The sequence below is a fragment of the Canis lupus genome, chromosome 29 (assembly GCF_048164855.1).
Source record: "Canis lupus baileyi chromosome 29, mCanLup2.hap1, whole genome shotgun sequence".
Classification (NCBI taxonomy): Eukaryota; Metazoa; Chordata; class Mammalia; order Carnivora; family Canidae; genus Canis; species Canis lupus.
This window is the reverse complement of record NC_132866.1, coordinates 14,822,676-14,846,397: the sequence shown is the minus strand read 5'-3', so window position 1 is coordinate 14,846,397 and position 23,722 is coordinate 14,822,676. Positions and strand designations below refer to the sequence as shown.

At 36.1% G+C, this 23,722-nt stretch overlaps 1 protein-coding gene across 1 annotated transcript in view; it reads left to right on the top strand.

Moving 5' to 3' along the window:
* Positions 1 to 23,722, top strand: part of ATRNL1 (attractin like 1) — a 784,866-nt gene that overhangs the window by 599,733 nt on the left and 161,411 nt on the right. The gene's annotated exons all lie outside the window — the stretch shown is intronic.

Below are 23,722 nucleotides of genomic sequence, written 5' to 3'. Positions count from 1 at the left end.
CTTTTCTCTTTTTTTTTAAAGTTTTTATTTAAGTATCAGTTAGTTAACATACAGTGTAGTAATATTAGTTTCCAGTATACAATATGATTCAACACTTCCACACATCACCTGGTGTTCATCACAAGTGCCCTCCTTAGTCCACATCACCTATTTCACCCATCCCCCACTCACATTCAATCATTACCTTAATCTGAACCGGGTTCATCAGAACCTCCTATAAAATTCAAACTCCTGGGCAGCCCTGGTGGCTCAGCGGTTTAGCGCCTGCCTTCAGCCCAGGGTGTGATCCTGGAGACCCCGGATTGAGTCCCACGTCAGGCTCCCTGCATGGAGCCTGCTTCTCCCTCTGCCTGTATCTCTGCCTCTCTCTCTCTCTCTCGCTCTATCTCTCTGTCTCTCATAAATAAATAAATAAAATCCTTTTTAAAAAAATTCAAAGTCCTTAGTCTGCCATTGCATCTGAAATCAAGTACCATTTACACTTTTCAACCTTGTGATTCCAGACCAAACCTCTCCCCTTAACCGTATTTAACCTGGATGCACCTCTGCAGCATGATCAGATTAAATTCTCAACCTTTTCTTTTTCTTATTCTACGGAAAGTCTTACTTACTTCTAAAGACCAAGTTCAAACTTTTGTGAAACCATTCTTAATCATAGCAGCTGGTATTCCTTTCTCCATCTCCCATACTTCTATGTACGACTGGTGGAACATATGGACTTCTTTGTTTTATGTTTCTTTCTATCCACATCACACCTCTCTCAAAAGCCTGTGATATTCTGAAAGGCCATTAACAAATCTTATATTTCTGGGAAATCCTCCTGGGAGCCTAGTGGTATGTTGAACAAAGTAGTTGAATTTACCCATTGATTAAATATTCACTCTTAATGAAGGGACCAGACTAGCTGCTGTTTACATTACAGATAAGAAAGGATTACATTACTCCTTTTACTTTTACCATCAAATAGAAATGACTGTTTGCAGGACTCTAGTCCTTTGCATCTCGTGATCACTTTTGCCAGAAACCTCTCAGGTACCTACCAGAAAAAGAAAAGCAAAACGAAACGAAACAAAAAATCCATTATAACTATGCAACCAAAACAACTCTCTAGGAATTTTATAAGAATTAAGTAGGTTTGAAAATGTGGTGTGTTTCTCCTATTGAGATCAGAGCACTTATAGATATGGAAAGAAAATTTACTCCAAAGTGTTAAGGTCACTTTTTACAAATTGGAAATTTTATTAAGAACAAAATTTAAACATTTCCAAACAGCTTAGTTATCCTCTGGATTTTATTCAAGTAAGATTTGACCTACAAGTCATTCCGTTGTCTGTATTTTTATTACATTGTAACTATAGTTTACCTGTAAGATTTTTCTCTCTAGGAGAAACCTGTTCTAATCAGTGGTTCTCAAATTACAGTTGTTTCAGATTCACCAGGGAAATGCTTGTTAAAAGGAAGATTCTCAAACCTAGTCCCCTCTGACACTGTGAATTAGCTAATCTCAATAGGGCTCTGAATTCTTTAGTTTAATAAGCACTCCTATCAGGTCTGTTGAGTCTCTAACCACTGTTAGAGTCTCTAATTATGGAGAACTAATACTCTAAATGACACATTTTTGTTTCCTGTAACTTTTGCCGAAATGGCAAGAGTATAAAAGAGGAAGGCTGGAGATAGTGAATGAATAAGACTCAGAACATTCTAATCTGAGCCACTCAGTCAATACTGGTAGGATTGTCTTCTGTGGCCCATCTTATAAAAAAAGTAAGGATTTTCCCACTGTGTAAGATTACACTGATTCCCACTGTAATCTTAAGTGAACATAACAGGGAAATGCCCTATCCCAGCAGGCATTAGTGTCAGAGCAGGAACCCTGAAACAAGTCACTTACCTAGGAATCCTAATGAATAAAATGAAACAAGTCACTTGCCTAGGAATCCTAATGAATAAAACCAACAACAGCATTTTAGAAAAATACCAGTTTTTCACAGCTACTTCCATAATTCACAGTTTGACAGAGACTACCGAAAACTCAGGTCCTGGTACGAATCAGCACTGAGGAGGAGCTTTATGAATATGTGAATCTCTTGTTTATATCAGTACCACCACAAAACTCCAAGACCACTCTCAGAAGACCTTAAAGAGCTAACAGCTTAAATATGACTTCATTAGCAAATATCATTAAGCAAATAAGTTATCACAGTAGTGTGGAGCGTGTACAAGGGGTAATGTGCATTTGTGCATATTGTCAGAGTGATAAGAAAACTTTAGAACACATAAATTGTTCTATTATTCAGGATCTTGAATTATAACTGCCACAGGAAACATTAGACATCATTGACATTTTTTTTAATATATATGTATATCAAAGGAACTAGCCAGAGACAGCATAAAGAGGCTATCATTTTCAGACTTGACCTACCAGCTTAAAACTGACATAGGTAGTGGAATGCTTGCCTCATTTAAAGAAATGTGAAAACCATCACTTTCACATCACATTCCCTATGAAACAGATACATATTTTTGAAAGATGGTAGAGAAAGTTTGAAGATTTGGGTTTTTGTTTGTTTTTAAAGTGAGGCCATTTCTTTTTCTTTTTTTTTTTTTTTAATGATTTTATTTATTTATTTGAATAAGAGAGAGAACACAAGCAGGAGGGAGGGGCAGAGGGAGAAGCAGACTCCCTGCTGAGCAGACTCTGAACCCAGGGCTTAATCCCAGGACCCTGGAATCATGAACCCAGGGCTTAATCCTAGGACCCTAGAATCATGACCTGAGCCAAAGGCAGCCGCTTAGCTGATTGATCCACCAAGGAACTCTGAAAGTTTGAAGATTTGAATTGCTACATGAAGAAAAATGTTTCTAAGGAAGTTTTGAAAGTCTATGTGATTAAGAAAAATTCCACCTGATTATATTAAAACTCTCCTCAAAACAATTAAGCATGAACATTGGTTAATAATGCGTACTGAAAGTTTTAGCAATGAAATCTGTTGATGTCCACAATTTATTTTGAAATGTTTTAAAAGAAATGGACTGATAAATGGACAAATGGATAGATCCATTTGATAAAGCTGTGATAAAGCAAATATAGCAAAATGTTAAGATTTGTAGAATTAGAGTGCAAGTGTATGATGGTTACTATACAATTCCTCTAACTTTTCTGCATGTGTGAATATTTTCATAATGACTTGTTATTGGGAAAAGCACTTATCAGTAGAAAAGGGGAACAGTCCTTTTTTTGGTTGGAAAAACAGTCAACCTACCAATTTGAACACAGGGTTTATAGTCAGACCAAGAGTAGAATCCCTATTTTCACACATAGTGTCTGTGTGACCCTGGCATTGTTAATTCTATCACTAAACTCTCGTTTTATCATCTATAACAGAAGTATAATAATACTTACCATCTACTGTATATGTAAGAATTAAATATATGCCAAGTATCTGGAATCAGTAAACATTCAAAGAGCAGAAGATATTAATTTTTTTCAATTGTTACTAGTTTTTATATCCACTATTAACTGAATAACAAAATAATTTATATATCTTAATTTCCTTTAAAAATCTTCCTAAATTCTTGGGACACCTGGATGTCTCAGTGATTGAGCGTCTGCCTTTGGCTCAGGGCATAATCCTGGAGTCCCGGGATCAAGTCCCACATCAGGCTCCCTTCATGGAGCCTGCTTCTCTCTCTCTTCTCTCATAAATAAATAAATATTTTTAAAAAATCTTTCTAAAATCAAAAGATCAATTTCAGTATAGGAATTGTGACTTTAATGTTATGTAAAGTTCTTGCTGAGTAACTAATATATTTTCTATAATTCTAAATTCAGTCTTATAATCCTATAAGATTAAGGAAAATTAATTGACAAGAATTGCATGGCATTTGATGTATTTCAACTTTAATTTTACCAAATTTAAATTTAACTCTACTAATAAGAAAAAGGGAGGTATTTAGTATAAAGTTCTAGCCAACATACTTTCAACAAAACAATTCATTAAAAAAAAAAAATAGCCCTGTGTTAGATGTTGGGAGGGAAAACAGAGCTTAATACAAGGCCCTCATCCACAAAAGAATTTCATTGTGGTTAGGAAGAAATATCCAGCCCTTGGGGGGAAAAAAAAAACAATGCATGAGTTAAAAATATAAGACATGTAACAAAGAAATATATGATTAAGAACCAAATGAATAATATAAATAATATGTTCTGAGAGTTCAAAAAAGAGAAAATTCATAATGGCCTTAAAGCGAAAGTTTTGGGGATTCTATGCCTATTTAAACCCTTTAGAACATGAAAGAAACTTATTGAGAACATGTGGTTTTGATGGGAAGCAAAATGCAATTGAATAGATAGCATTGTTCAGGGCCGGCCTTTCCTTGGGAATTATGAACAGGAGGAAAGAACAAAAAGAGAATAGTTAACAACAATCACAAGATTAGTAACTGAATATTATATACTTCCTTCATTTCAAGAGGTATTTATTTAAAGAATAAATGTAAAGAATTGGGATGTTGCTGAGGCCCTAACTCCAAGGAGTTTATGAGTAACAATAAGTAAGCAGAATTGTCTATTAAATGCCAAGTGTATGCCAGGCTAGTTGAAGCTTACAGTCTATAATAAAAGCTAAGAAAAAAAATCTGTGATATACAAAGTATGAAGTATCAAACACCATAAAAGAGACCAGATAAAATGCTAGGCATACTCAGAGAAGAGTTTTCTTGCAGTTGACATAAGGGAGATACTGATGTGGGAGGTTAACAGTGAGATGGTCTTTGAAGAGGAATGAGTAGAATCTAGACAGAGATGAGGTGAAAGAGTAAGGAAAAGAATCAGAGTGGACTAAGTCACAGAAGTAAAGCATATACATGAAATAGAGTCTGTGGTTCTTTCTGGAAACTGTATGGAGAGAAGGGTATTTGAAAGAGAGGGAGACCACCAAGGCCTTGAATACAAAGCTCAATTTTGAACTTTATTCTGTTGGTAACAGGGAGCTACTAAGGGATTATCAGCTGAGGAATGAAATGTTCAGAACTTGTTTGTTATTTGTTTTTACCCTGGTAGCTTGTATAAGAATTGGAAGAAGAAAAGTCTTAAGTGCAAAATGACCATAAGGCAACGAGAGCCTGAGGCTGGGAACATAGAAAAAAGCTATCTCAGAGGTTAAAAGGACATAGCTTCACAATTAATTCAACTTCAAGAGCACAGGGACAACAGATTATATGAAACTAGGATGTGGGGGGAGATTGACATGGTTAGAAATGCCAATAATTGATGATAATAAAAACTCGACCCATTTTTGGTTAGTTTTATGGTTGTTCTCAATTCTCTACAGTCAATGCCCCTTTTACTGTCTGCACCCAGAGCAGAATGCTTCCCCTGCCTTTCAGCTTTGTATACCACTGCATGGGATGGAAGCAATTAAAGAAGTTCTCAGATCTAAGCTAAACATCTGGGGGTTTGAGGGTTCTTTTAACAGAAGTAGAAATTAAGAAGATAAAAGAGCAGATCTGAGAATGAGTTTAATTTCACACATGTTAAATATGAATTACTGGTAGATAGCTAAATGATAATATCGATATTGGAATCTGAGTGTGGATGTAGCTGAGCTGAGAAGTTAGGGTAAAGATCTAGGTTGGGAAGTCATCTGCTAAGAGGTGGCAACTAAGACTAGTGAAATGCCTAAGCTTTGAGGGCTCCAGTATTTGTAATTGAGTACATCAGCCATGTATTTGGTCTTAAAGTCATATGCAACTTTTTTTTTTAAAGATTTTATTTATTTATTCATGAGAGACACACAGAGAGAGAGAGAGAGAGAGAGAGAGAGAGAGGCAGAGACACAGGCAAAGGAAGAAGCAGGCTCCATGCAGGGAACCCAACTCAGGACTCCAGGATCATGCCCTGGGCCGAAAGGCGCTAAACCGCTGGATCCCCAGTCATATGTATCTTAAGCCAAATAATACTCAGGATTCATACCATTAGGGGTGTCTGCCAGAAATCTCCATGATTTGTCTTTCATTAAGCTCCTGCCAATACTATAGTTGAGGTTATTGACATTTGAAGGCTAAGTATAAGAATAATTTTAAATGGATTTCTTTTATTTTTTTCAAAATAATATCGCTGTAACTTAATTATTTATACTAAATAAATTTAAATATCAGAAAATAGTTTAGATTGAGTATGTTAGAACTTAACTTCTTAGAGATAAAATCTCGTGATTTACAGAGTAATGTTCTGCATTGGCATTCCTTCAGGGTTGGTACCAAATATAAAGAAAATGTCAAAGTAGTCTGCAAAACTAGTATTAAATTTATTGTCTTTTATACACATATGATATGTCTTTTTTGTAACTAAGTTCCTGGAAAACAGTTATCTTTTTCCCAAGAATTTTTATGCTTCCTTGAGTCTGGCAATGGAGATCCCATTTGATCTTGGCTACTAGGAATTTCAGAACTGTATTTAATGATCAAATGCATTACCATCCTACCTTAAAAATCTTAGGAGATTTTACTATTCAAGTATGGATTTCTTTTTTAGGCTTTATTCTTAATTTCCCTGGTATACATGTGAGTTTTATCATTAGTTATTTCAAGTATATTGGAGAATATATCAAGTTATAAGCAATACACAATAATAATAGTTGAAAGCAAAATGCTAGATGATATTTTTTAAAATTTTTGGTTGAGGAAGTAGCCAAAAAGGAAGAACCAGAAAGAATAGCACAGTATATTGGAGGAAAAAAAAAAGCACCATCCTATGATCTGAATAACAACAACTGCCATTTGTTACACATACGTGGTTCTAGATACTTTACACAATTATATCCAGTAACCATAATAACACCACATTATAGGGAAGAAAATTAAGATTCAGAGAGCCACTGACTTTTGTTAGTGGTGGAGCTAGAAACTGAACAAAGATCTCACTAACTTCCGGAGGATGTATTTTGTCCACTCAAGGCTCTGTCTTTAGAACATGTGCCCAAAATATGTTGCTATCACTTACTAGCTATTTTCCCTTGGCCTATAAGGGACATTTAAAGTCTGATTCTTTATGATTTTAGAATGAAATTGAGATAGCAATCAATACAATATGAAGTATAAAAATTTTACCATTTACAATAACATCAAAACTATTAAATACCTAGGAATAAATATAACACAAGAAGTATGTAAGGCCTCTACACTGAAAACTATAACATTATTTTTTTAATATTTTATTTATTCATGAGAGACACAAAGAGAGAGACAGAGACACAGACAGAGGGAGAAGCAGACTTCTCTGGGAACCTGATGTGGGACACGATCTCTGGTGGGATCATACCCTGAGCTGAAGGCAGATGTTCAACCTCTGAGCCACCCAGGCATCCCAAACTATAACATTATTGAGAGAATCAAAGATATCATAGTCAACGGAATGATATACTATATTCAAGAATCAGAAAATGTGGTATTACAATCATGCCATTTCTCCACAAACTGAAAATAGATTCTGTGTATTTCCAATAAAAATCTTAGAGACATTTTTTTTATGTAGAAATTGACAAAGTGATTCTAAAATATTTGTGGAAATCAAAAGGCAAGGAATATCCAAAGAAGAAATCTGTATGCTACCAGATATCAAGACGTATTATAAAGCTGTGGAATTGATGCAAGGTAGACAGAGACCAATGGATAGTGTAGTATAATACATGACAAAGGTGACTTTGCATTGCAGTAGAAAAAGAATGGTCTTTTCAATAAATCATGATGATCAATTGTATATCCATATAAGAAAAATAATTATTGGGATTCTCATCTCAGAAAAATCAAAATTGGATGGACTGCAAGTCTACAATGTAAACATATAAAACAAAGTTTTTAAAGAAAAGCAGAATAGCTTTACAACTTGGGGATATTTCATGATTTCTTAAATATGCCATAAAAATAGTAGCCATAATGGAAAATTTGGTATATTAAACAATATTAAGAACCTCTTTCATGTTGAGAGTGAAAATATAACCATGCAATGGGACAAGATATTTCCTACAAATACATATTTAAAAAATACACAACTCATATGAAGAAGTTCATTCTTCATATAAAGAACTCCCAATCAATAAGATGCGATCAACTCAGTAAGATAAAGAGCAAAACATTTGAGCAGGCTCTTCATAAGAGGATATCCAAATGGCTAATAAAGTCACGTAAAGGTGCTAGACTTCATTAGTCATTGGGAAAATGCAAATTAAGATCATAGTGCAACATCATACATATCCACGCAAATGGCTAAAATTAAAAAAAAGGCGTCACCAAACTTGGCTAGGATATGAAAGCAACCATAACTCTCATAAATTGCTTTTGGGAGTGTACCTTGATACAACCATTTGGAAAAATGGGTCATATATTTTAAGTATATATATACCTATAAACAAGCAATTCCCCTCTCAGATACAACCCCAACAGAAATAAATATACATGTTCATCAAAAACACGTGTATAAGATTGTTCATTGCAGTACTATTCATGTTAGCCAAATGCCCATCAAGATTTAAGTAGATCATCTTGACTTTTTTGTCATATATTGACCATATATGCATGCGTTTATTTCTGGGCTCTCCATTCCATTCCAATGTGTGTCTGTTGTGTCTGTTTTTATGCCGATATTATGCTGTTTTGATTACTGTAGCTTTAAAATATAGTTTGAAGTCAGGAAGTGTGGTGCCTCAAGCTTTGTTCTTTATCAAGATTGTTTTGCTACTTAAGTAAGATCTTTGTGAGTCTATACGAATTTAAAGTTTGGGTTTTTTTTTTTTTTCTATTTCTGTGAGAAATGACATTGGTATTTGCGTAGAAATTGCAATCCATCTGTAGATTACTTTGGGTAGTATGGACATTTTAACAATATTAATTCTTCTAATCCATGAACATGGAATATCTTTCCATTTGTTTGTGTCATCTTCAATGTCAATATCTTATTGTTTTCAGTGTGCAGATCATTCCCCTCCTTAGTTAAATTTATTCCTAAGTATTTTATTCTTTCAATGTAATAATAAATGGTATATAAATTATAAAGATTAGTCTTTTCGACAAATGATATTGGGAAAACTGGACAGCCAGATGCAAAAGAATGGAATTGGACCCCTATCTTACACCCTACATAAAATCAATTCAAAGTAGACCAAAAACTGAATATAAGACTTGAAGCCATAAAACTTCTAGAAGAAAACATAGGGGATAAGCTCCTTAACATTAGTCTTGGCAATGTTTTTTGTTTTTGTTTTGTTTTGTTTTCTATTACACCAAAGCAAAGCAAAAAAGCAAAAATAAACTAAGTGGGACTACATCAAACTAAAAAGTTTCTGCACAGTGAGGGAAACCATCAACAAAATGAAAAGACAGCCTATGGAGTGGGAGAAAATGTTTGCAAATCACATGTCTGATAAGTGGGGTTTTATACGTAATTAATATATATAAAGAATTTATATTAAATGTATATAAATAACTCACACAACTAAACATCAAAATAACCTCTCCTTCCCCCCAAAGAATCCCTATCTGATTAAAAGTTGGAAAGAGGAACTGAATAAACATCTTTCCAAAGAAGACATATAAATGCCTAACAGATACATGAAAGGATTCTCAGCATCACTAATCCTCAGGGAAATGCAATTCAAAACCACAATGAGACATTACTGCACTATTGTTAGAGTGGCTATTGACAAAAAGACAAGAGATAAGTCTTGGCAAGGATGTGGACAAAAGGGAATCTTTGTGTATTTACTGTTGGTAGGAATGTAAACTGGTGCAGCCACTTTGGAAAACAGTATGGAGGTTTCCCAAAAAATTACAAATAGAACTACCATATGATCCAGTAATCCCAATTCTGGATCCAAAGGAAAAGAAAGCATTAACTTGAAAAGATATATGTAGCACTACCACTATCTCTTACCTTCCCAGTTCAATGCAGCATTAGCCAAGATATGGAAATAATCACATGTCCTTCAATGAATGAATGTATAAAGAAGATGTAAAAAATACATATATATATGCATGTATATATATATATATATATATATGTGTGTGTGTGTGAATGGAATATTTTTCAGCAATGAGAAAGAAAGGAAATCCTGCCATTTCAGACAGCATTGATGAACCTTGAAGTCATTATGCTAAGTCAAAAAGAGAAAGACCATACTGCATAGTATCAATTATGTGTGGAATCGAAAAAGCAAAATAAAATAAAATAAAACTCACAGAAACAGTAAAAAAAAAAAAGTGGTTGCCAAGGGCTAGGGGGTGAGGGAAATAGGGAGAAATTGATAGCAGAGTCCTAGCTTTCATCTAGAAGATGAATAAGTTCTGAGGATCTAATGTAGAACATGGTGATTATAGTTGATAACACTGTACTGTATAATTGAAACTTACTAAGTGTTTTGTGGAACTCTCTCACACACAAAAATGTTAGAATAGATAAATTTTGGTATATTTGCATAATGGAATACCAGAGAGAGCAAGTCACAACTAGATGCAACCATATGAATGAGACTTACAAGTATACTATTGAGCAAAAGAAGCCAGGCACTAAAAGAGTATCACACTTCTATAAAGTTCAATAACAGGCAAAGCTAATCTATGACAGTACGAGTCAGCATAATGGCTACCCTTGTGAGTGTAGAAGGAAATGACTGGAAGAGGGAATAAGACAAGATTCTGAGAAGCTGGAATGTTTTGTTTTTATTAATATGCTTAATCGTCACACAAGTATGTTTATGTCATGAAAATTAATCATGGGATACATTTAAGAGTTTATGTAGTTATCTACCTGTATGTTACATTTTAGTGACAACTTCTTCCCCTCAAAAAAAAAAAAAAAAAAAAGGTAAGTCATCATCCACTGGTTCAAATCTAGGTTGGGTACTTATGGTCAGTTGATAGCAACTCTTTATCCACAACATTTTTTTTTTGTTCTGATGCCTTCCTGCTTTAAATGGCAACTTCATGGATCCATGGAAAAATTTAGATAACTTGAGATATTTGTGCCAAACAATCATTCATAAACCCCGAAAAGGGCTAAAGAAAGAGTTAAACTTTGTTTCTGAAAATGGAAGGGCTACAAGTGTCTAAGTGCCCTCATACTGATTTAACACATACAAAGTGGTATATAAGGAAGATATATACCATAGAGCCTACATGCAATGTCTCAACTTTATGGTTTATTTAACCAGACTTCTTAGAGAATTTCAACTGATGCATCAAAGGATGTTTTCAAAGCACCCATATTAAATTTTGGATGAAAGGAAGAAACCAGGGGAAATTACTACTCCTTTAGGTTCATTTGACATTATTTTACCCCTAATATTGATTATTATTCCAGTTCAAAGAATAATAGTGAAAAGAAATGTTGATATATCAAATTTTACTATTCTGTTATTTGTTGAGGTCATCTGACAGCATCTGATTCCACTTACATGGCTATGGAAGACCAATTATAAAATGACTGTGCTCACTCTGTAGAATGGCCCTTCAGTGCTTGGAAAAGAACAAAGGGCTGTGAAGTTGAAATCGAGAGCCTTAGTTCTGATTCCATGGGTCACTCTATAGGCCTTTAGTAAAATCATTTTGCCTCTCTGGTCTTCATATTTTCAATCTATAAGTAAACAATAACCTTTGGCAACAAAATATTCTTAAATGGTGACTTTTAACATAAGAGTAGTCACAAAAATATGACTATAACTCTATGAAGAATTTCCAGGAGATTGCTCTTGGGGCAAATATTTTTGTGAAACATTAGTTAAAATTGACAGGATAGTGGTAAGTCCTGGAGAGTGCTTGGCATGTTAATTGGTCAAGTATATTTGTTGGGGGTAGTTTTATTAATCAGTACACATGATTTGTCCTTTTATAATAAAAGTCTCCAAGTCTTAGATACTACATTTGAGGATACAAAAAGTGCTTGGTGATCTGCTTGGTATTGTTCAGCATGGATTCATATTTATCCTAAAAGTAAAAAGTAAAAGTCATGGTTCTGTGGAGGTGATAGCAAATTGTTAGCCGCTGTCAATAGCTAATGAATAGGATGGAAAATTAGAGGCTCTGGATTCCCATTGCCAGTTGGATACTTAATACACACACATGCACAGACTAACACACACACACACACACAAACACATGTTTAAGTGTGCGTGTATGGCATGTAATAAAGACAAAGATAAATGTATTTAAAGTTCTAAATTAGACTGATAAGGATATGGAGTTCACTTGTGATCTAATAAAAAGAGTTCAGATTTAGAGACAGAGGTAGAGGTTCAAGTTCCTTAGACTCACTAACTTAATAACCATGAACATATTATTTAACCTTTATTCACCTCAGCAGCCTTATTTCAAAAACTAGGACAATAATTCCTTTTTAAATTTTTTTTATTGGAGTTCAGTTTGCCAACATTTAGCATAACACCCAGTGCTCATCCCAAGTGCCCCGCTCAGTGCCCGTCACCCAGTCACCCCAACCCCCGCCCACCTCCCTTTCCACTACCCTTTGTTCATTTCCCAGAGTTAGGAGTCTCTCATGTTTTGTCACCCTCACTGATATTTTCACTCATTTTCTCTCCTTTCCCTTTCACTAATTTCTATATTCCCCAAATGAATGAGACCATATGATGTTTATCCTTTTCCAATTGACTTATTTCACCCAGCATAATACCCTCCAGTTCCATCCACGTCGAAGCAAATGGTGGGTATTTGTCATTTCTAATGGCTGAGTAATATTCCACTGTATACATAGACCACAGCTTCTTTATCCATTCATCTTTCGATGGACACCGAGGCTCCTTCCACAGCTTGGCTATTGTGGACATTGCTGCTATAAACATCAGGGTGCAGGTGTCCCGGCGTTTCATTGCATCTGTATCTTTGGGGTAAATCCCCAACAGTGCAATTGCTGGGTCGTAGGGCAGGTCTATTTTTAACTGTTTGAGGAACCTCCACACAGTTTTCCAGAGTGTCTGCACCAGTTGACATTCCCACCAACAGTGTAAGAGGGTTCTCTTTTCCCTGCATCCTCTCCAACATTTGTTGTTTCCTGTCTTGTTAATTTTCCCCATTCTCACTGGTGTGAGGTGGTATCTCATTGTGGTTTTGATTTGTATTTCCCTGATGGCCAGTGATGCGGAGCATTTTCTCATGTGCTTGTTTGCCATGTCTATGTCTTCCTCTGAAATTTCTGTTCATGTCTTTTGCCCATTTCATGATTGGATTGTTTGTTTCTTTGGTGTTGAGTTTAATAAGTTCTTTATAGATCTTGGATACTAGCTCTTTATATGATAGGTCATTTTCAAATATCTTCTCCCATTCTGTAGGGTATCTTTTAGTTTTGTTGACTGTTTCTTTTGCTGTGCAGAAGCTTTTTATCTTGATGAAGTCCCAATAATTCATTTTTGCTTTTGTTTCTCTTGCCTTCATGGATGTATCTTGCAAGAAGTTGCTGTGGCCAAGTTCAGAAAGGGTGTTGCCTGTGTTCTCTTCTAGGATTTGGATGGAATCTTGTCTCACATTTAGATCTTTCATCCATTTTGAGTTTATCTTTGTGTATGGTGTAAGAGAATGGCCTAGTTTCATTCTTCTGCATGTGGCTGTCCAATTTTCCCAGCGCCATTATTAAAGAGACTGTGTTTTTTCCAGTGGATAGTCTTTCCTGCTTTGTCGAATGTTAGTTGACCATAAAGTTGAGAGTCTACTTCTAGATTCTCTATTCTGTTCCATTGATCTATGTGTCTGTTTTTGTGCCAGTACCACACTGTCTTGATGACCACAGCTTTGTAGTACAACCTGAAATCTGGCATTGTGCTGTCCCCAGCCCTGGTTTTCTTTTTTAAAATTCCCCTGGCTATTCGGGGTCTTTTCTGATTCCACACAAATCTTAAGATGATTTGTTCCAACTCTCTGAAGAAAGTCCATGGTATTTTGATAGCGATTGCATTAAATGTGTAAATTGCCCTGGGTAGCATTGACATTTTCACAATATTAATTCTTCTAATCCATGAGCTTGGAATATTTTTCCATCTCTTTGTGTCTTCCTCAATTTTTTTCGGAAGTGTTCTGTAGTTTTTAGGGTATAGATCATTTACCTCTTGGGTTAGGTTTATTCCTAGGTATCTTATACTTCTCAGTGCAAATGTAAGTGGGATTGACTCCTTAATTTCTCTTTCTTCAGTCTCATTGTTAGTGTATAGAAATGCCACTGACTTCTGGGCATTGATTTTGTATCCTGCCTCACTGCCAAATTGCTGTATGAGTTCTAGCAATCTTGGGGTGGAGTCTTTTGGATTTTCTATGTAGAGTATCATGTCATCTGCGAAGAGGGAGTGTTTGACTTCTTCTTTGCCAATTTGAATGCCTTTTATTTCTTTTTGTTGCCTGATTGCTGAGGCTAGGACTTCTAGTACTATGTTGAATAGCAGTGGTGAGAGTGGATATCCCTGTCGTGTTCCTGATCTTAGGGGAAAGGCTCCCAGCGTCTCACCATTGAGAATGATATTTGCTGTGGGCTTTTCATAGATGGCTTTTAAGATGCTGAAGAATGTTCCCTCTATCCCTATACTCTGAAGAGTTTTGATCAGGAATGGATGCTGTATTTTGTCAAATGCTTTCTCTGCATCTATTGAGAGGATCATATGGTTCTTAGTTTTTCTCTTGTTGATATGATCAATCAGATTGATTGCTTTACGAGTGTTGAACCTGCCTTGCAAATCCCATTTGGTCATGGTGAATAATCTTCTTAAAGTACTGTTGGATCCTATTGGCTAGGATATTGGTGAGAATTTTTGCATCTGTGTTCATCAGGGCTATTGGTCTATAATTCTCCTTTTTGGTGGGATCTTTGTCTGGTTTTGGAATTAAAGGTGATGCTGGCCTCATAGAACAAGTTTGGAAGTATTCCATCTCTTTCAATCTTTCCAAACAGCTTTAGTAGAATAGGTATGGTTTCTTCTTTAAACGTTTGATAGAATCCCCCTGGGAAGCCATCTGGCCCTGGACTTTTGTGTCTTGGGAGGTTTCTGATGACTGCTTCAATTTCCTCCCTGGTTATCGGCCTGTTCAGGTTTTCTGTTTCTTCCTGTTCCAATTTTGGTAGTTTGTGGTTTTCCAAAAATGTGTCCATTTCTTCTAGATTGCCTAATTTATTGGCGTATAGCTGCTCATAATAAGTTTTTAAAATCGTTTGTATTTCCTTGGTTATGGTTGTGATTGCCCCTTTCTCATTCATGATTTTATTAATTTGAGTCTTTTCTTTTTTTGTTTTTAATAAGGCTGGCTAATTTTTTTTATCTTATTAATTCTTTCAAAGAACTAACTCCTGGTTTTGTTGATCTGTTCCATATCTGTTCTTCTCGTCTCTATTTCATTGAGTTCTGCTCAAGTCTTTATAAGCTGTCTTCTTCTGCTGGGTGAAGGTTTCATTTGCTGTTCCTTCTCCAGCTCCTTTAGGTGCAAGGTTAGCTTTCATATTTGAGTTCTTTCCAGATTTTGGATGGATACTTGTATTGCAATGTATTTCCCCTTCAGGACTGCTTTTGCTGTATCCCAAAGATTTTGAACAGTTGTATCTTCATTCTCATTAGTTTCCATGGATCTTTTTAATTCTTCTCTAATTTCCTGGTTGACCCTTTCTTCTTTTAGTAGGATGGTCTTTAACCTCCACGTGTTTGAAATAGGACAATAATTCCTAAGTTTGTTGTGAAAATTAACTATAACAATAAATATTAAAATATGTATACATTGCAGAGAACTTACACATGTAAGATAGTAACAAAACCTTTGGGTTATCTTTGGGTTTTAACATTCAAATACAGTTTTATTTCAATTCATAGAGCAATTATTCTTCCTCTAGTTCTTGTAAGTGAATTACTGACAGGTGGTAAGCAGGAATTCCTTAGGTCAGATAGTATCAAGAGAGAAGTATAAAGTGATTTAGAGTCAGAACTGCATTGAAGACTTAGCTTTGTCACTTATTTGCTTTGTGAGCTAAAGCAAGAGGTTAACTTCCCTGAACCTTAGTTTCCTTTTCTATAAAATCAGAAAAGTACACTTTATGCATTGGTGTGGAACTTACAGGGGACTGTAAAAGCACACACGTCCTATTAGCTACTAGAATTGTTAAGATTTTTTATTTATGCCAGGCTTAGTCCTAGATGTTGGGGATACAAATAGGAAAAGACTTGACCCTGCCTTCATATCCATAGACCACTGTGGAGGAAATAATCATATAAAGAGCTAATGTCAACACAGCGTGATAAGTCCTGTGATAAAGGTATGCCCAGGGAGCATGGAGAAGTAGAATAGGACAAGACTTCTTACAGGAGATGTCCTAAACTCAGGACTGACAAATGAGTAAGATATGTGTCAGTTGCAAGATAGGTTCTGGATTAGTTTCCTAATGACAAATTACCACAAACTGAGTGAATCAAAACAACAGAAATTTATTTTCGGCCAGCTTGGAAGCTGAAAGAATTGGTTCCTTCTGGAGGTTCTGAAAGAGAAACCTTTTCATACCTAGCTTCTGGTAGTTGCCAGGAATCTTTGGTGTTCTTTGCTTATAGCTGCATCACTCCAATTTCAGCCATGGTCTTCACAGGGCCTTCTGACAAAGATACCAATCGCTAGATTTAATAAGGTCCATATCTTAATCCAGTATATCTCTGTATCTTAACTAATTATATCTATATAGACCCTCTTTCCAAGAAGCATCACATTCTGAGGGTTTGGGAGGACATACATTTGGGGGGACACTATTCAACCGAGTACAGTTGCCCTGTGTCCCCCAAAATTCATATTATCCTATGTGAAAAATATATTTGCCCCATCTTAACATCCCCAAAAGTCTTAACGCATTCCAGTATTAATTTTAAATCCAGATTTTCATCTAAATATCAACTTGAAAGTTTCAAATATCAACATGTAAGTCAGGTATAGTTGGATACAATCCATCTTAGAGCAAAATTCCTATCTATCTGTGAAGAACTAAAACAAGTTATCTAATTCCAGAATACAATCGTGGGACAGGCATAAGAAAGATATTCCCATTCTGAAAGGAAGAAAATGGAAGGAATAAATGGATCATTGGTCCAAACAAATCTGAAACCCAGCAAAGCAAGTTGTATTAGATTTCAAGGCCTGAGAATAATCCTTGTTGGCTCACTGCTCTATCATTGGGACCCGTGGTGGCCCCTTCTAGCTTCTGCATCTGTGGCTCTGCCCTCAGAGTCATTCTTCATTTCCTTCCAACTCCGTATCTTTCCATCCAAGCTGTGGCAGTGCTTCTGTTGGTATAAATTTCTCAAAAATCTTATTGGTCTCCTGTACAATATGGAGAGTTTGCCCCATCACACAAGAGGGTCTCCACACATCTTTCCTTGATAACCCCATTAATCCCATCTCTGCTGGTTTCTGCTAAGATTGGTTGACTGGATCCAGGAATCAGATATCTAGTTTCTTCAACAAAATGTGGTCCAGCTACAACATTTGTGCTCTCTACACAGTTCTGGTTCCTTTTTGTTTATCACAGTTTTTGCCCTAACTTATTCTTTCTTCTCATACTTTACTATGAGCACCATGAAGAAAACAAGCATACCTTCCACACTTTGCCTTATTCCATTGCTTATTTTCCATATTTTTATCTGAGACCTCACCAGAAACACTGTTAATGTTCAGATTTATAAAAAAACATTCTCTTAATGACAATATATGTTATTCTCCAAGACAATAGAAGTTTCCTCTCCAGCTCACCTCACTTCCATTGAGCTCTATGAGAATCACGTTTAGTATCCATATTTCTACCAACAGTCTTTTCAAGGAAATCTAGTCTTTTTCTCTCAAGTGCCTCAAAATTCTCCCAGCTTCTATCCATTACCCAATACCAAAATCACTTGCAGAGTTTAGGTGTATGTTATAGAGGCACTTCCCTTCCTCTTACCAGAATCTGTATCAGTTTCCTAGGGCTGCCATAACAAATTACCATAGACTGGATGGTTTAAAACAAAAGAAATTTAATTTCTCTTTATCACAGTCCTGGGAGCCAGAAGTCCAGAATCAAGATGCCAGCAGGACCAGTCTGTCAAGGCTCTAGAGAAAAATCCTTCCTTGCTACTCTCCTAGCTTCTGGTGGCTCCAGTAGTCCTCACAAGTTCTTGATTTGTAGCTTTATCAATCCCATCTCTGACTTTGTCATCACATGAATTTCTTTCTTCCCTGTGTGTCTTCATATGGCCTTTAAGGACACCATTCATTGGATTTAGAACCCCCCCTAATCTAATATGAACTCATTTTAAGTAATTGCATCTGCAAAGACCCTCTTCCCAAATAAGGTCAGATTCTGAGGTTCTTGGTGGACATGAATTTTGGAGGGACACTATTCATCTCATTACAGGTTCTTATAGATTCCTGATTCTCCTTCAGCTCTCTTCCGGTTGACCATGCTAATATTAAGTTGCTATGGTGACAGTTTATTCATCTGACCTACTGTCTGCATCCTAATCCCCTGTTTCTTTTCAAACTGTGTTTCTTAAATGTTGAACCTTTAAACTGACAGATGCAATGATGCAATATCTTGAGAAATCTGAATGTTATGTTTATCCGGAGATGGGAATTTTGCCAAGGTGAGGTCAGAAACAGTGAAACATTTTTAATTCATTGGATTAATATGTCTGCTACTTGCTGTGGTTAAATAATAGTCTTTGTTTTTGTTCTTAATTACTTGTTGAAGTTGAAAATATCAAGGGTTCTTTAACTGATTCTGTGAATTGATATTTAATACATGGTCTGCCATGGTTACCCAGCCTGGGATTTGTTACTTTAACATATCAATCAATGGCAAAGTCGATGTGTAAGCTGCTAGTGATTTTTAAAGTATCTTTGTATTCAATAGTCTTGTACCTTGTTTGTAATTGAAGGTCATTCTTTAAGAAAAGAATGATATCTAAGACTATAAATTCATTGTACTTGCTAAGCTCTTGAGAGTAGAGATTTACAGTATCAATATATAGTGAGCTTTGCCCATTCAGGCTACTAAGACTGATGCTTGTAGCTTTAATTATTTTCACATGATACAGCTAATTCCAAGAATGCTATTCTTATTTGGATCTTAGAAAATATATGTCTGTTTTACCATTTGAAATCTATTTAACAATACCCTTCTTTTTGTTTTAGGAAAGCCCCTTCTTTCACCAACACATTTGTTAGATTTTACTTGTCTTATCTTCATAGCAATCCATGTACTAAGGATATAATATTTAGACATTCTGTCTCGTACTGGTTATAAACTGGGATGTTGTTTCTTGAAGTTCATGTTGAAAATGTGTTCCAATCACCTGTTTCATAGGGGTATTGTTGTAGGTTAAAACCATTCCGCTACCCACCACCCCCAAATATTTACATCCTAATTCCAAAAGCCCGTGAATGTGCTCTTATTTGGGAAAACAGCCTTTCACACATGATTAGGTTAAGGGTATTGGGATGGAAAATTATCCAGGGTTATCCTTGTGGACTCTGAATGTGATAGTGTCTAAATAGAAAAGAGAGGGAGATTTGACACCAGAAGAGGAAAAGGCAATGTGACCACAAAGGCAGAAATTGGAGAACGGGAGACAGAAACCAAGGGATGCCAGAAGCTGAAAGAGGCAGGGAGCATATTCTCCCACAAAGTCTCTAGCCTTGCCCACATTTTGATTTTAGCCCAGGAAAAATCAATTTTGGACTTCTGGTCTCCATTACTGTGAGAGAATAAGTTTTGTTGTGTTAAGCTATCAAATTTGGGGAATTTCTTATAGCCACCTCAAGAAACTAATACAGGTATATAACATTTTCCCTTGGGAGATATGAGATACACCATGCTCCATCAAAAACAGGATTACTTACTCGATTTATTTATAGTAATTATGTTTCATAGTAGTTCTATGGAGTAAGCTCATCCTCTAAGTTGATACTGAATTTTGAGTAAAGCATTTTACCTTTGAATTTAGGTGTAATACCTAATCTAGTTGCCAAAATTAACTTCAAACTTCCCTATAGAATTGGTTCTTAAACTGGGAAACTATTTCAGTGATGTCTCTTAAAAAGAGTCACATCTTTCCCCACCTAAATAGTATAATTCAGATTTCCCCTTTCTGTAAACATTCATATTCCTTCATAAAGCCTCAAATTCTGTTCAGTTTTCATTTCATATTATAAATTACAAATTAAACCCAACCTTCCTTCCTTTATGGGTGCAAAATTGATAGTACAACTAATTGTTCTCTCAAATGGCTAATTATATTTCTAGTTGCCTACTTGAAGGTCTAATTAGCCAATTGCATATGCTTATGTGGGGGCAAGGAGATAATTGGCATTCTCAGGCAGGTAATTAGAAAAGCAATTAGTAGTGCCCACAACTAATTACAAGAATGAAAATTGTACCCACCAAGATGGTACCAGTGTCTACTGGGCAGAAAACCAGTCTCTGGAAAGTGATAGGAGACCTACTACATCTGGCAATATCTTAATGAGAAGCAGTAAAACAAACCAGGAACTAGGCCTTCCTGGATCTATAAGCCACCTTTTCCAAGGGGCTGCCAAGAGTCTTTCCACCTCTGGCAAAGGGCTGCCTTTGGGGCTGTTTTCCTATTGCCAGTAATAATTTGTCAAAGAAAAAAAAAAAAAAAAAAAACACTTGCACCTAAACTTCTATGCACATCAGGAATGCTGTAATCTAAGTTCCTTGGTTTCTGGAACTAATATATTGTGAAATCAATCTAGAGTAGTGAGTTTTGATGCTGTTGTATTAACAGCATCTCCTTCCCACATGTTGTAATATAAAAGGTCCTGTGAGGAACATCATTTTGGTTTTGGTTTTTTCCTACTGTACCTGACCAGCTCTTTTCTTTACAGAACTTCAGTCAAAGGCTTCAGCAAATTCTCCCTGAGCAGAAAGCTTCCTGTGGTTGGCAAGTTGTATTTTGAAATCCCCACAGGTTTTCTGCCCCATTAAGCTTCTGATTGTGCTCTTTGTTCTTCCTCACACAATCATAAACTGATCCCATGCAAACCAGAAAGGGTAACAAGGGAAATTGGTTGTCTCTGACTGTGAAGTCAAAAACTTAGTTCTCAGGTCACAAAAAAATAAAACTTAAACAATTATCATGTGGTTTCACTCATATATGGAATATAAGAAATAGTGCAAGGGAAAAAAAAAAAAAAAGAAATAGTGCAAGGGACCATAATGGAAAGGAGGGAAACTGAGTGGGGGGAAAGTCAGAGAGGAAGACCAACCATGAGACTCCTGACTCTGGGAAACAAACAAAGGGTTGATGAAGGGGAGGGGGCTGGGGGCTGGGATAACTGGATGACGGGCACTAAGGAGGGCATGTGATGGGATGAGCACTAGGGGTTATACTATGTTGGCAAATTGAATTTAAATTTCAAAAAAAATTAGTAAATAAATTTTTAAAAAGAGAAGAAAACTTGAGAAAGTTGGTGCTCTAAATATACCTGAAAATATAAAATCTGGTGTCAAGAAAAAAGGAAAAGGCCTGAATCACTGTCTCTCCTGACATTGCACAATGGGAGTACCTAGCACAAATAAGAGAGTGCTCAGAGGTTAGGGTAAGCACAGCGCTCTACTGGAGCTCCACCCATAACCCCCAGCACCACCCCTAGGAGAACAGAAGGCCTTGAGCCTGGGGGTGGTGCCTAGATCCTGGCCTGGAAGAGCTGAGAAGGTGAAGGTCAGAGTTTCCAAAAATAGAACAAGTGTGCCAGAAGAATTCGCTATTTAAATGGGAAAAAAAAAAATGCTTTTGTCTTTTTTCCCCCCCTTTTTAAAGTTCTTTGCCCTACCCTCTATTTTTCCAGCATTCCTCTTGCCAGTGCCAATGGTTTACTTCATTCAAGACCTCCTGCCTTGTGCACAGGGCAAAGGGTCTAGGACTGTAGAAAACACTTACCTTGAAGTAAAAGTCAAAACAAAAGCAAATTTGCCATAATGGTTGAGCAATTTAAACACTGGAGCACAATGGAGGATTAACACCTGGAAAAGAATATCCAAAATAAATACATAACCAGGAGGTCATTTTACAAATTAACTGATTGAAGGATAATACAGAAGAGGGATTAGAGGCATTAATTACACAACAAATAAAGAATAAGCAGACCTTGCTTAAAATATATTGTAAGACAGTCTTGTTAACTGTTCCTAAACAGTGGCAAAACAGTAGCTCAATTAAATGTGTATTCAACCAGAGGTACATTATTTCAGATTGGCTCCAGGGTGGAAAGAGGGAGGGAAAATGAAATATTTTACCCCAGTTAGCTGTAAAAACTTGTAACTTGACTTTTTATTAATGGACTATGTTACTGTCAGAGAAACCTAACCTGAAAATATATTTAGAGATTCTGTGCTTAAGGTAACATTTCATTTACACTTCTAGCTATATTCTCTTTCTCCTCCTACTTTATTTTAATAAGCTTTCCATGGGAAAAAAAATGAAAGACACCTATTTTTTTTACTCTGCTTCTCACCTCGGCTATATTTCATACTTCACGTAGAAATTTCATTAGTTTTAAAAGGAAGGAGTGTTCGAGGGTTTTCAGGTGGACACATTTTCTTTAAGTCTGGCCATTGCCCAACCAAACAGTTTCTGGGTGATTTACATGAAGCAACCCAAAAGAATCAAAGACATCAATGAACGCTAAGAATCTGTCGGATGATTACTAGCAACCATGGTAATTTCAGGGAAATATATTGTGACATGTTCCTGTCTCAGGGCCTTTTCAAGTCCTGTGGCCTCTTCCTGGAAATCTTTCCGTACCACCAGAGATCCCCGTAGTGTGCTCGTTCACCTGCTTCAAGTTTTGCTCAAACATCACCTTTTCAGTGAGGTCTTGCCAAGTCCACCTATGTAAAATTCTATGTTCCCCTTCTTTATGCTCACACACTCCTAGTCGCCTCCCCTCTCTGCCTTATCTTTCTCTGTAACACTCATCCTCATCTTCCATGTGCTTTTTCTCATTTCATTTGTGAAAGGTATCATTCATACAGGAGAGTGTAAAATATATATGTAAGTTTACAGAAAACACTTAGATAAAAAAACACCTGGATAAAAAAACACTTGTGTATCTACCCCCCCAGGTTAAGAAATAAGAAGCTCCCAAATGTTGTCCCTGGAAGTAGCCACTGTCCCAACTTTTTTTTGATAATCATTCCCTTACATTTCTTTATTATATCATCTATGTATGTACACAGTACTAATAATATATCATTTACTTATTAATTATAGTTAAACCAATAGATTAAGATACTTGGCATTCTTTGTACAGATGAGTCTCTAGACCTGTTCCTGAGCACCCCAGGCCCATCCTTAGCCCAACCAACTTGCCTCTTTCTTCACCAGTTTTCTTGGCTTTACATATATCACCCCAAACAACCACTCCCTCCCAGATTTTATTCCCTAGTTTAGCGTTCATTTCAACCTCTGATATTTACCCTTGCTAGATTTTCGCGTTCTTTCCCAATTCCCTTAACAGGACAATCTTTGTTTTTGACTTAAGTCAGAATCAACTGACCAAAGTAATGTAATTCTACTGAAAATAACTCACCCCTCAGATTGCAAATGCTAGATATTGGTCACATAACACATAATTTCCTTCATTTCTTTCATGCCTGAAACAAACTTAAATGGCTATAGTTTCTGATATGTTATCCATTCCAATAGCAGGA